Genomic DNA, 13,645 nt, shown 5'->3' on the forward strand with positions numbered 1-13,645 from the left:
CCATGTGTATATGGGAATACCCTTGTTTTTAAGTTAAGCAGAAGTATTTAAGGGTAAAGAAGCTTCATATGTGCCATCTGCTCAAACGGTTCAAAGATGATTATAGGGGCACATGGTGTCATGGTGGCTCAGTCGGTTGAGTGTTCGACTCCTGATTTCGGCTCAGGGTTATGGGATCGAGTTCCACATCAGGCTCCACACTGAGCATGGAACCTGCTTAACATTCTCTCTCTCTCTCTCTCTCTCTCTCTCTCTCTCCCTTTGCCCCTCTCCCCCACTCATGCGTGCGCTCTCTCCCTAAAATGAAAAAAGTGACGATCATAGATATCATATATGTATATATCATATATATCATGATGTATATATCATGTTTATTACACGCACATATAAACATATGTATACACATACAAAGAGAAAAATAAAGCAAAATGTGGTAAAATGCTAACCGTTGGAGAATCTGAGTACAGGCTATATGGAATTCTCTGTTCTACTCTTGCGACTTGAAGTTAGAAATTATGTCAAAATAAAAGTCTTTTGTTTGCTTGCTTTTGCTATTTTTTTGAAGTATGGACTCTGGAATCAGGCGTCCTAGATTGGAGTCTCAACATTGCAAGTTACTAGGACCGTGAGGGACTCAGTTTTCTCATCTGTGTTATGTGACTGGAGCAGTACTATTAAGAATTAATTAAGAATTAATTAAGAATTAAGAATTAATCTTAATTCTGTGAAAACTGAGCACTCAAAGCGCTTGGCCCAGAGTCAGCTTTTGGTAAATGATAGCTTCTATTATGAGATGGCCCCGGCCCATGTTTCCAACTACTTATGATAAGGATGATGCTAGAGAATCATGAGTTACTAGGGTCAGGAGGGAACACCTTAGGCCATGATTCTCTTGCCTACTTCCAAGGGGGCCTCGCTAGCTGCTTGGACATCTGAAAGCACCTGGGGACTGACAACAGCGAGCCCGATGTGGGCCTTGAGCTCACCAACTGCGAGATCATGCCCTGAGCCGAAGTCGGACGCTGAATCGACTGAGCCACCCAGGCGCCCCTCTTGTTCCCGATGTTTAAGGATCATTAGGATGTTTAGATTAAAGAGGGCTTGGTTAGCTTTGGACCCCCAGCCAGGGCTCAAGCACAATAGGATGATCACCCTACAGGTGGGTGACACATGATGGTCCATTAAAACTGACCATTCCCAGAACGGGAGAATTGCCAGGTGAATTGCATACGCTTTGGGCTGGATGCAGATATCCGTCCTTCTCTCTTACCCAACTGAGAGCTGTTTTGAAGAGCTCAGAATCTCATTTGCGTGATTAGCTCTGAGTCCTAAATCCAGAAGGATGTCCACATGGGAGAGAAATAAAGAGTTATAGATTCATCTAGACCAAATCCCTGATTTTACTGAAGAGGAAACTGAGGCCCAGGAAGCTGATGAGATGTGTTGGAGATTACCCTGCGGATTCTAGCACAGGGAGGGCTGGAACAAGTTTCCCCTAAATTTCATGTCGTTGTCCTTTCCACGAGGGCCACAACAGGAACCAGGGATGATGCTCCCCCCGTAGGCTCGTGCCAATCAGACTCTAAAGGGTCTCTGCGGAGACATGGTTTTCGAGGACCGCATGTCACAGTGATGCAGGGAAAAGAAGATGGCCACATTTGCTGACACTGGGGCCACAGTTCTTTCTCTGTAGGCCCAGGTGGTAAATTTCATATTGCATCAAATTTAGCGGTGTGTCTACTTCGTGGACCAAAACAAAGTGTTCAGTTTTCATTACACAGTATGCTTCCCTGATTTTTACATCCTCTTTATTATTTCTTTTTTTTCTTAATGTTTATTTACCTTTGAGAGAGAGAGAAAGAGTGTGAGCGAGGGGGGCAGAGAAAGAGAGGGAGACACAGAATCCGAAGCAGGCTCCAGGCTCTGAGCCGTCAGCACAGAGCCCGACGCGGGGCTCGAACTCACGAACCGCGAGATCATGACCTAATCTGAAGTCGGACGCTCAACCGACTGAGCCACCCAGGCGCCCCCATCCTCTTTCTTATTTTTTAATCAAGGGGCCTTTCCCCACTCTCTCTGGTTCTAAGCTTCAGCAATCTTCTTCCTACTTTCTGCTTTGCTGTGACCATCTTGGACTTGAGACATTGTGAAGTTCACAGCTGACCTTGACCCTGACTTCTGACTGCGGCAGAAGGAAAACTCAGAGTTTCCTTTCGTTGCTGGTTAGGAAATCTATTTCCAAAACGACCCGACGGTGCCTTGAGAAACCGTAGACTCGAACCTGGATATTTCTTTAGATATGTTGCGTCTGATACCTGAAAGCAGGGACAATCCACTTTTTTTTTCAAATTCTCCTGGAAGGAAGGCAATGCAATTAACATAGAAAAATATGCAACTGGGCATCCGGAAGAATTGTTTTGCCTTTTTAGCAAACGGCTGCTACTTTGAGGAAGGGTCTCAAGGCTAAAGAGCTAAGTGAGAATCCGATGGCAACCAAACTCTAGAATGCTCAAAAAAAGCAATCTGTTTTGACTGAAGCATGCACCCGAAAGAGAGCAAAGCAGATTTCTGAATTCACTATGAGGCTTATGTTATTTGCTTGGCAAGGTGTTAAGACATTTTAAAATCTTGCATAGGCAACCAATGTAGGGAAATGGTGATTATCACGTGTGGAGCTCTTGCAAATATGTTTACTTTGATTATATCTGTCTCCAAAATATCAGGAATCAGCATTTCTGAGTTTGAACTAACCAACATTGGTATTATTTAAAACAAACAAACAAACAAAAAGAAGACCTTTGGCTTTGCTGTCTCTGAAGAATTTCTTTAAAACAAAAACAAATAACCATATCCAAAATCCAGAATCTCAACTCTCAGCTCTTAGATCTGAAGGTGTTCTCTTCAGGGAAACATAGACACCTAAACTCAGATTCTCTCTTGGTAAAAATGATGGCTTTCCGTAGAGAAAAATCATAAAATTTTAAGATAATTATTTTCTTTTCTTTAACTAGTGATGCAAACAATTCTGCTGGAAAGGGGAGCTCTTTGCTGCCAGCAGCGGTATTCAACCTGCTACTTGTTCCTCAGGGCAGAGGACCCCCAAGGAGTCGGCTGGCTTCAGCTTGGTCTACACTAGGGGCAGTGCAATGGGCAAATCACTGATGGCAAGTGCCCAGAATTATGGAGAGTCCACGTTTGCTCAACGGGACAATGGAGAAGACCGAATCACCCAGAAACCACAGCGCGTTCTAAAGAATTAGAACTTGGTTACGTGACTGTGTCATAAAACTAAATTTTGGAGGCTATGGGTGGTGAGTAAAACAGACGTCTGTCTGTCTCAAATGGCCCAAATGCCTTTTTCCTTGCAAATCTGGTGTTGGTCTATTCCATTCTATTCCTTCTGCCTCCATCTGGATTCAGGATCTCATTCTGAGCCATCGCAATAGTTGGCTAAGTGGTCCAGACTCTATACTGCTGCTCGGGTTGCTTTCATTTAAACGAGAAAAGAAAAAACGCTTTGTGGAAAATTGGAGGCAGCCAGGGTGTCCAACAACAGGAAAATCGTTGGAGGTATTTTGATTCATTCATGTAACGAAGTATTTACTGTGTCGCCATTGAAGGCTGGGTGTTAGGAGGAGCTCTTCATGACCTCGGGAATGAATGGTGAGCACAGGGCACTAGGTGACAGAAGTCGTGTGGCCTATGTGACCTCAATGAGGTGGCCTGGATTTATGTATCAACTTAGCTGTGCCTGTTGGGGCGCCAGGCTGGCTCAGTAGGGGAAGCACGTGACTCTTGATCTTGGGGTGGTGAATTCAAGCTCCATGTCTGTGTAGAGATTACTTAAAAAGAAAATCTTTTTATTTTCATTTCTTATTTTTGAGAGAGAGAGAGAGAGCACAAGAGCGCAAGCAGGGGAGAGGGGCAGAGGGAGAGAGAGAATCTTTTTTTTTTTTTAACGTTTATTGATTTTTGAGAGGCAGAAACAGAGCACCAGCCTATAGATAGAGCCCCAACATCTTTTTTTTTTAATGTTTCTTTATTTATTTTGAGAGAGAGAGAGAGCAAGGGTGCAAGCAGGGTTGGGGCAGAGAGAGAGGGAGAGAGAGAGAATCCCAAGCAGGCTCTGTGATATCAGCACAGAGCCTGACATTGGGCTCGATCCCATGAACCTGTGAGATCACGACCTGAGCTGCAATCAAGAGTCAGACGCTTAACTGACTGAGCCACCCAGGTGACCTTCCCTCCAACATATCTTTTTTTTTTTTTTGGAAAAAAGATTTTTAATGTTTTTATTTATTTTTGAGACAGAGGGAGACAGAGCATGAGCAGGGGAGGGGCAGGGAGAGAGGGAGACACAGAATCCAAAGTAGGCTCCAGGCCCCGAGCTGTCAGCACAGAGCCCGACGCGGGGCTCGAACCCACGGACTGCGAGATCGTGACCTGAGCTGAAGGCGGACGCTTAACCGCCTGAGCCACCCAGGCGCCCCTAATAAGAACCTACTAAGTGGTAGGCAGGCACTGTGTTGGGCACTGGAGATACAGTGATGAGTAAGATAGATGTCACTCTATGTCTGTTGGCAAGGAATTTATAGTTTAGACAGGCTAAGCAATGAGAAGAATAACAAGGTTTTACAAATTTCAAAGGAAAACCGCATTCATCCCAAACTTTGCAGGTAAGCAAGAGAAAAGTGGTAAGTTGGGGACCAGATTGCCCAACGGACACCTTCTGATCCAGGCAGCTCTCACTGGCGCCGCGGCCAAGAAGGATGATATATGGGTCACAATCTCCTCGGGGAAGATAAGACACTCCCTCCATTGGCAAACAGCAGAGCCAACGGGACCCTGTCGATCTTGTACCATTGTGAGCTCAGGGGATCGAATCGTTCCTGGGCTCGGTGTGTTTTGCCTGCTAAGACTGCGCTAGGGAGCTACGGGAGATGCTTTTTGTGTTTTGTCTCACACCCCCTTGGCACCGTCCGACTTCAGCTGCAGTTGGCCCGGATGCACCTCGGCATCCAGGGCCGCCTACAGGCTTTGTACCAAAGCTTTAGTGAACTTGTCTCCACCCATAAATCATCCAGAAATTTGGAGGAGGTAAAGCCGCAGGGGCACCCACCAACCAATGGGAGATTGGAGTCCATGGATAGATGGTCTCACGATGGGGCGCCTGGGTGGCTCACGCGGTTGAGTCAGCCTCTTGATTTCGGCTCAGGTCATGACCTCGCGGTTCACGAGTTCCAGCCCCGCGTCAGTGCAGAGCCTGCTTGGGATTCTCTCTCTCTTTCTCCCTGCCCCTCCCCTCCCCCTCGCTCTCTTTGTCTCTCTCAAAATAAATAAATAAACTTAAAAATTTCTCGTTAAAAAAAAAGAGTTCTCGGGGCACCTGGGTGGCTCAGTCGGTTAAGCGTCCGACTTTGGCTCAGGTCACGATCTCACGGTCCGTGAGTTCGAGCCCCGCGTCGGGCTCTGTGCTGACTGCTCGGAACCTGGAGCCTGTTTCAGATTCTGTGTCTCCCTCTCTCTCTGACCCTCCCCCGTTCATGCTCTGTCTCTCCCTGTCTCAAAAATAAAACGTTAAAAAAAATTTTTATTAAAAAAAAAAAAGGTCTCGCCTCTTGTCCTCTGGAAGGACGAGTCTGGGGCTCAGTCTACTGGATCCAGGCAGCGGTTCCCAGCGGGAATGAGTCCGCAGCGGTCACCAGCTCAACACGGCACCGTGTCTTTAGCTTTTTCTCCTTCCCTGTCTCTGTCTCCTCGCTGCCTCCCTCTTATTCCTGGGGCCACCTTCCATATAAACGCCCCGCAACCAAGTCCTTGTCTCAAGGCCTGCTTTGGGGGGCAACTTGAACAAGGACATGCCCCTTCAACAGCACCGCCTGAGCCCCAAAGAAAGAGCCTCTGTAGACCAGTTCCTGAGCTGGGGGCTGCCTCGCCCACGCCTGTCATCGCCCCCATCTGCCTGCTGCTTGTGTTATTGGTCCTCAGGCTCCCATCCTTCTCCAAGTGTATGACGGTCTTCCCAGGCACACTTGTGACTTTCTCACCTCCGCTTTTTTTTTTTTTTAATGTTTATTTTATTTTTGAGAGAGAGAGAGGGGGAGACAGAAGATCTGAAGCGGGATCTGTGCTGACAGCAGCAAAGCCCGACACAGGGCTCAGAGTCCTAAGCCGGGAGATCACGACCTGAGCCAAAGTGGGATACTCAACCACGGAGCCGCCCAGGCGCCCCTCAATTATCTTATCTATGCCACCTCAGAACCACATGTCTAGATGGACTATTTTGAATGGGGTTCCTTCTTGCTTTCTCAGGCCCTGAGATCTTTCTCCTTGGGTCCTCAACTGTCCCGCACGTTGCTGCCGTCCTGCCTGGCTGGTGCCAGTTGGCCACTTGGAATGGTCTGTTCTGAGTGGGTACAGTCTACCTCTCCATGCCAGTGGTTCCTGAGATCGGCCCCCTCCCCCTAGGGCTAAGAGACTCCCCCCCAAACTGGAGTCTACCAAGCACCCCCAACGTCCCGGTCAGCAATGGACAGATTAGGAGTTCCTTCTGAGTGGGGGAAGGGGAGGCAGGGTTCAGCCTGAGGCAAGGGACGTTCCGGGGAGAAGACATTCACTGTCGGTGGCCCATACATTGTCTCATGACGGATCCGCCCCAAAGATTTGATCTGGGCTTCTAAGAAAAAATGGAGAGACTGACTGAGGTGATGGACCGCTGCCTCTAGGGATTCAAGAAGAGCCTGAGGGTAGGGTTGCTGGACTCTGCCTTGTGCCTGGAAACAAAGACACCTTGAAGAGACACGGGCCTTCTCCCCACCTTTCAGGAGAAGACGCAGGGCAGGCACACTTAAGAAAGTAAGGACCTGGGACGCCTGGGTGGCTCAGTCAGTTAAGCATCTGACTCGATCTCGGCTCATGTCACGATTTCAGGGTTCATGAGACCGAGCCCCTCATTGGGCTCTGCGTTGGCAGATTGGCAGAGCCTGCTTGGGATTCTGTCTCTCCCTCTCCTGCTGTCCTCCCCCCGCAAAAATAAATAAGTCAACATTAAGAGAAAGTTTTTTTAAAGCAAGTAAGGACCTGGGTGCCAGGTAAAGTAACTGGCAAGCATCAGCAGACAAGCCATGAGAAGACTGATAGCGTGCTGTAACAAGAAGAAAGCTCACGGGATGCAGGTGAGGTGTCTGAGGACCTTCAAACCCCATCAGAGAGGGAAAGAAGTAGTTCTAGAATACCAGTGAACTTTGATGGTTCTGCAGTGTGCACCTCATTCACCACCATAATCAACCTTGTTTCTTCCTTTGGGAGGGCATAAGCCAATGCGATTAGGTGTGGAACAGACACTCGAGTCAATCAGATTTTCTATTTATTTATTTTGAGAGAGAGAGAGAGAGAGAGAGTGAGTGGAGAGGGGCAGAGAGAGGGGGGACAGAGGATCCAAAGTGGGCTCTGTGCTGACAGCAGCGAGCCCCATGTGGGGGCTTGAACTCAGGAATCGCGAGAACATGACCTGAGCCGAAGTTGGACGCTCAACCGACTGAGCCACCCAGGTGCCCCCCCTTGTTTTTTCTTAAGTTTAAAATCATTCAGATTTTCAAATCAACTCATCAGATCTTCTTGGTGGTGCTTACCTTTTTAAAAAATTTTTTTTAATGTCTATTTATATTTGAGAGAGAGAGAGAGAGCACGAGCAGGGGAAGGGGCAGAGAGAGAGGGAGACCCAGAATCCAGAGGAGGCTCCAGGCTCCGAGCTGTCAGCACAGAGCCCGGCATGGGACTTGAACCCACAAACCATGAGATCATGACCCGAGCTGAAGTCAGATCTTACCCGACTGAGCCAGCCAGCTGCCTCCCGGTTGTGCTTACCTTTGAGCCGAAACATTTGTCCCTTATAGCAGGTGGGATCCTTCTGTTCGTATGGTGGTTGAGTGGGATGGTTTCTGTGCACGGAAAATCCGAAAGCCCGCAGGCTGCCTCCAGGAGAGGGGGATGGGAGCAATGTGGCCCTACTGGCACTGAGCTAGAAGGGCCATCATTTTGACCCAGGCTCATGGAAGCGCACCCTCCAGGCCATGCCAGCATGCCATCTGCCCCATTACTTCGACAAAGCCAACCATCCTGTATTGTCCTCATGGATCGAGTGGCATTGTCCCTGCCGTGACCCCACGGTTTGCTCATTTACATGGACAATCAGCTTTTTGCCCACGGAATGAATAATCGGTCTCATTTCATTGGCCTTTGAGTCTTTTTCCCTCCAAAGCTAACAGGTAGTCTATCTTTGGTTTTGACAATAATTCAAAGTAAAGGCATCCATTCCCTTCACATCTTACGAATCAAGTATTCCTGACTCTAAAATGAGTTTTCTGGGTTCAGTGTCTCAGAGCCGTAATAATCGACTGGCAATATGAAAAGTCATTTACAAGAAAAGTATGATGAGGCCCCTCTTCATCTGATACTGGAAATGCCTTCCATAAATCTAGCTTATGAAACCAATGAGTCTCTCATAATATCTATGCGATTTTCAAACGATATGGTCGTAAAATTGCCATAAAATATTCAGTCTATTCTCTGTTGATAATGACGCAAATATTGATGTAGGCCCACTAAGATACACCAAGCACACGTTTATCAAAATGGATAGATGGCGATATCGAAATATTTCTTGATCGCATACATAAACAAGATTATGTGCTTTTATTATATTTTTTCTTTGTCTGTGCTCCTTAGAAGAGACATCCCTCATGTTTACGACGGTGATCGTCCTATGGCTTCACATCTTTTATGTTGAAGTTTCCATATAATACATTTTCATGACCGTTCACTTACTAACTTATACACTCCCTCCTCAACAAACATAGATGTGCAAGGTACCTTGTTGAGTGTTAAAGGGAATAAAAACGGATCAAAATGGTTCATCATGGGGACATCTGAATGGCTCAGTTGGCTAAGCATCTGACTTCGGCTCAGGTCACGATCTCACGGTTCGGGAGTTTGAGCCTCCCATCAGGCTCTCTGCTGTCGGCACAGAGCCCACATCAGATCCTCTGACTCCCTCTCTCTCTCTCAAAAATAAATAAACATTTAAAAAAAATGGTTCATCATGCTCAAAAGTTCACAGTTGTGTTGTGAGTGTAGGGAATACGGTACGGATGTGAGAAGAGCTAAGGAAAATGGCACCCCAAAGAGAATAAACGTGACATAAAGGTGTGATCGTTGTGTTGTGACAGAAGAGAAAGGGGCTGGTCCATCCAGCTTGAGGACGAGAGAGGGCTTCCTGAAAAAAAAATCACCCTGATCAACAGAAACCACCACTACAAGTAGCTATCCAGGCCTCCCCAACGTAGGACGCCATCTTTTCAAAGACTGATCCAATTTCCTCCATAAAGGTGAACTTCACGGTGTCGTCCATTGCCTTTCGGTAGAGAAGAAGTTTTACCACACAGAGCAGAAGAGGAGAGAATTTACGTGGAAGTTCTTTACAAAGCCTAACGTAAATGACACCCCCAAAGTGTCTTATTTTTAAGGACCCCGACCTCACAAATCTAAGTGACTACGAAGGAGCTCCTTGGTGGCTCTGGAGCACTTGTAGACCCGAGCTCTCTCACTTTCCTGATCAGACTGGCTTCGCTGAAGTTCTCACCATGGCACCTCTTGTGTAGGCCTTGACTTGGCGGGGCGGGGGGGGGGGGGGGGAGGGTATCTTATTCTCCTTCAACCCAAACGTGCTGCGTGGCCACCTTGCTCTTAGCAGAAGTCCTTTGTTGCCAGTCCTCAGGAAAGGGGTCATCACCAGCTACGCCCAGTCACCTCTTCTCTTTCTACTCTTCCTGTGTTCCAGATTCATCTGGATTTTCTCCCCTTGAACACGAGCTGGCCTATGATGACTCACTTCTAACCAACAGAAGGCAGATGAAGTAACAACCGAGTGACTCCTGATGCTGCGTTAGCTTCTGTCAGGCCCTTGCTCTCTTGGAACACCTGCCTTGGGGTCCCAGGGCCATCGTGGGGGGAGTCTGGCCACCTGGGGGTCACCCTACTGGAAAGGCCACATGGAGAGACCACCTAGAGATACAGAGAGATGTCTGAGGAACAACAGCTGTCGCAGCCCCCAGCTGTTCGAGTCTCTCCAGCATCAACCTCCAGATGTGCGAGTAGAGGAGCCTTGGATCATTCCAGACCCCAGCCTTCCAGCGTCCCTTGCTGATGTGGAGCGGAGCACTCATGAGCTGTCCCTGCTGAACCCTGGTCAGATTGCAGATTTGTGAGCCAAATAAATGTCGCTGTTTTAAGCTACTAAGTTCTGGGATGGCTTATTATGTAGCCAAAGTAACTGCAATACCTACTTAACTTTGTCGTACAATCAGTTTCATTTCCCCCCGAATCAACCAATCGAACGGTTGATTAGCCCGGTGTAAACAGAGCCAGACTTGCTATTTTTGGAGATGAAGTTTCCAGAGCGGGTCTTCCTATCTGGGACATGTAGGCCATAATCATTTCAATCTACTCATTTAGTAGCAGAGAAGTGGGCTGATCTTTTTTTTTTTTTTCTATTTTTTATTATCTATGGGAAAAGTAGGATCTGTGCGTTCGAATTCAGATATTTTCTCAATTCCCTGTTAGTTTGTGTGGCAAGCGTTCTTTCCCACAAGGAAATACTTTCATCGGCTTCCAGAATTCAGCCCTGCCCAGTGTTAATTTCAAAATCACAAGGTTTTATAATGATTTATCTATAGAAAAAGTCGTCTCTATGATTTTCTCTTTCTGTGACTGAAAGCTGCTAGATCAGTGTAAATTTCAAAGCTATGTGGGTGTTCGTTTACCGATTTAAGGGAGGCTGGAGGGGTCCATGTTTTCACTTCTTGGAAATGATCTAAAATAGCTGAGTGGGGACTCTCGGATAAATAGATATTTAACAATTTATTTTTTTTAATGCCTATTTAGTTTTGAGAGAGAGAGACCGTGGGGGAGCGGCAGAGAGAGGGGAAGACAGAGGATCCAAAGCAGGCTCCAAGCTCCTAGCACAGAGCTTGATATAGGACCCAAGCCCACAAACTGTGAAATCATGACCTGAGCTGAAGTCAGACGGTTAACCAACTGAGCCACCCAGGTGCCCCGATAAATAGACGTCTAAAAATGAGGAGAATGTAAGCTAGAAAAGAGATAATATGAAGAAGAGAAGTAAGGAAATATCTCAGTTCTTATACAATCATACTGTTGGTAACACAACCATCTAGAATCATCTGTGAGCCGAGATGGACAAACACAGGAAAGAAAATGACAAGTGTGTAGAAATAACTTGATAAGTGTCAAAGAGTTCTCCTAATTTATTCATAGACAAGTTCCCCAGCTTTCACTCAGAGACGATTTCTTCACACAGCAGTAAATTCTAGTTTCTGAATTTGCAAATATTTTGCACAATATTGTAACATTCTTGGTCGTCTGATTTCCCAATCCATGGTAGATTAGCCTTAGCCAATAAGCAAGGCAGTGGGGGAGGGGAGGAGTGCTTAAGGGTGACAGGTGGTAGGGGCAGACACAGTGACAGCTTTGGGAAAGAGCATCTGAGCACATGAGACCAAAAACTTAAAAATGAAACCAGAAATCAAAACACATAGCCTGATGCCCTTGGCATAGAGGCAAATAGCTCTACATGCCTCAGTGGTCCAGGAGAACCTCACTGATATTCAAGAATTGATAACTATTGGGGCGCCTGGGTGGCTCAGTCGGTTAAGTGTCTGCATCTAGGTTTTGGCTCAGATCACAATCTCACGGTTCACGGGTTCGAGCCCCACGTCGAACTCAGCACTGACGGTTCGGAGCCTATTTGGAATTCTCCCTCTCCCTCTCTCTCTGCCCCTCCCCTCGTCTCTCTCTCTCTTTCTCTCTCTCTCTCAAAATAAATAAATAAACTAAAAAAAATCATCGATAACTGTTACTTGGTAGCCTATCAGGGTTGAATTTCATTCGGGACACTCTTTTTATAAAAGCAGGAAAAGTTGTTTCTGCCATAGTGTAGAAAAGGATCTAAAGAAACATGCTTTAGCACTTAGAAGATAAAGTTCTCCTAGCTAGAAAAATCAGTTATGTGGGCACATTTTCCCATACGTTGTTTAAGTCTGGACTTGCTTCATTATGAATGACTGTGGAAGTCATGTGGATTTGTATGGAGTCTCATAGGTTTGATTTTTGTCTTTTTTTTTAAATGTTTATTTATTTATTTTGTGACAGAGAGAGAGGGAGAGACACGGGGGGGGTGGGGTGGGGAGGGGCAGAGAGAGAGAAGGAAACATAGAATCCCAAGCAGGCTCTCAGCATGGAGCCCGACGTGGGGCTCGATCTCACCAATGGTGAGATCATGACCTGAGTCGAAATCAAGAGTCTGGTGCTTAACCGACCAAGCCACCCAGGCGCCCCTTGATTTTTGTCTTTAATGAGGCTGTAGAGTTATCTATTTCTTGTGGCCATGCTCCCCTCCGTGATTCATCACTTACAATCCGAGGGCTCATCGTAAGTGAGGAGCCCATCCCCCGCCCACCTCCCCCCATCAAGCCTCAGTTTGTTCTCTATCTTTTTTCTTTTTTTAATTGTTTTCTTTTTGTTGTTGTCGTTCTCTACCTTTAAGAGTCTCTTGGGGCGCCTGGGCGACTCAGCCAGTTGAGTGTCCGACTTCGGCTCAGGTCATGATCTCATGGTTCGTGGGTTCGAGCCCCGTGTCGGGCTCTGTGGTGACAGCCCAGCTGTTCAATTCTGTCTCCCTCTCTCTCTCTGCTCCTCCCCTGCTCATGCTCTGTCTCTCTCTCTCCAAAAATGAATAAACGTTAAAAAAAAAATTTATTTTAAAAGAGTCTCTTATGGTTTGTTTCTCTCTCTCTCTTTCTTTCCACCCCCTCCCTTCCCATATGTTCATCTGGAGACCACGTTCCTATCGGGTGGTGACACTGAGTAGATGTGAGTCTGGAAGCTTCCAGGGCCTTGGTCGCAGCCTCTGGGCATAAGCTGATCTGAGAGCATGTCCCAGATGAAGACAGAGCACGCTGGTTTCGAGGAACTTCTTTCCAACCTTTGAGGTCCCTGGGGCTGTCCCGATTTTGCCTCTGCGACTCCCTGTTTGTGTAGCAAATCCTTTGATTCCAGGAGCTACCCACGGTGTCCTTTCAACAAATCCTCTTTTGCGTAAAGTGATTCCAGTTGGCTTTCTATCAGCTGCTGCTAAGCCTCCTGCCAAATGCAGAGAATTCTGGAAGCCGTGCGAGGCCCCTCTGAGCCGGCCACTGCGGTACAGAAGGGTCTGACACGGATATCAAGAGTGGGAAACCGAAAAGCAGGCCCTGTTGGCGGGGGTCTCTCAAGCCGCGTGATGTGGAGGAAACGTTGCTGTGTGACCGAAGGAGGAAAAAGGCTGTGGTGGGAGTCCGTGGAGCCTTATCAGATCTCCTTTTTCTGAGCATGTCAAGCCAAAGGCCCAGCCTTACTCCCTGCTCCCCGCCCCCCAGGCCCTGAGCGCACTGAACTGATCAGATGCCATCTGAACTCAGGGAAGAGAGGGGGCGGGCAGCTCTTGGAGGAGCATTTCAGTTCTAACGTTCTTTGTTGTTGTTGTTGTTGTTGTTTTAATGTTTGTGTATTTGTTTTGAGAAGGAGAGAC

Source organism: Panthera onca, chromosome X (genome assembly GCF_046562875.1).
Source record: "Panthera onca isolate mPanOnc1 chromosome X, mPanOnc1 haplotype 2, whole genome shotgun sequence".
Lineage (NCBI taxonomy): Eukaryota > Metazoa > Chordata > Mammalia > Carnivora > Felidae > Panthera > Panthera onca.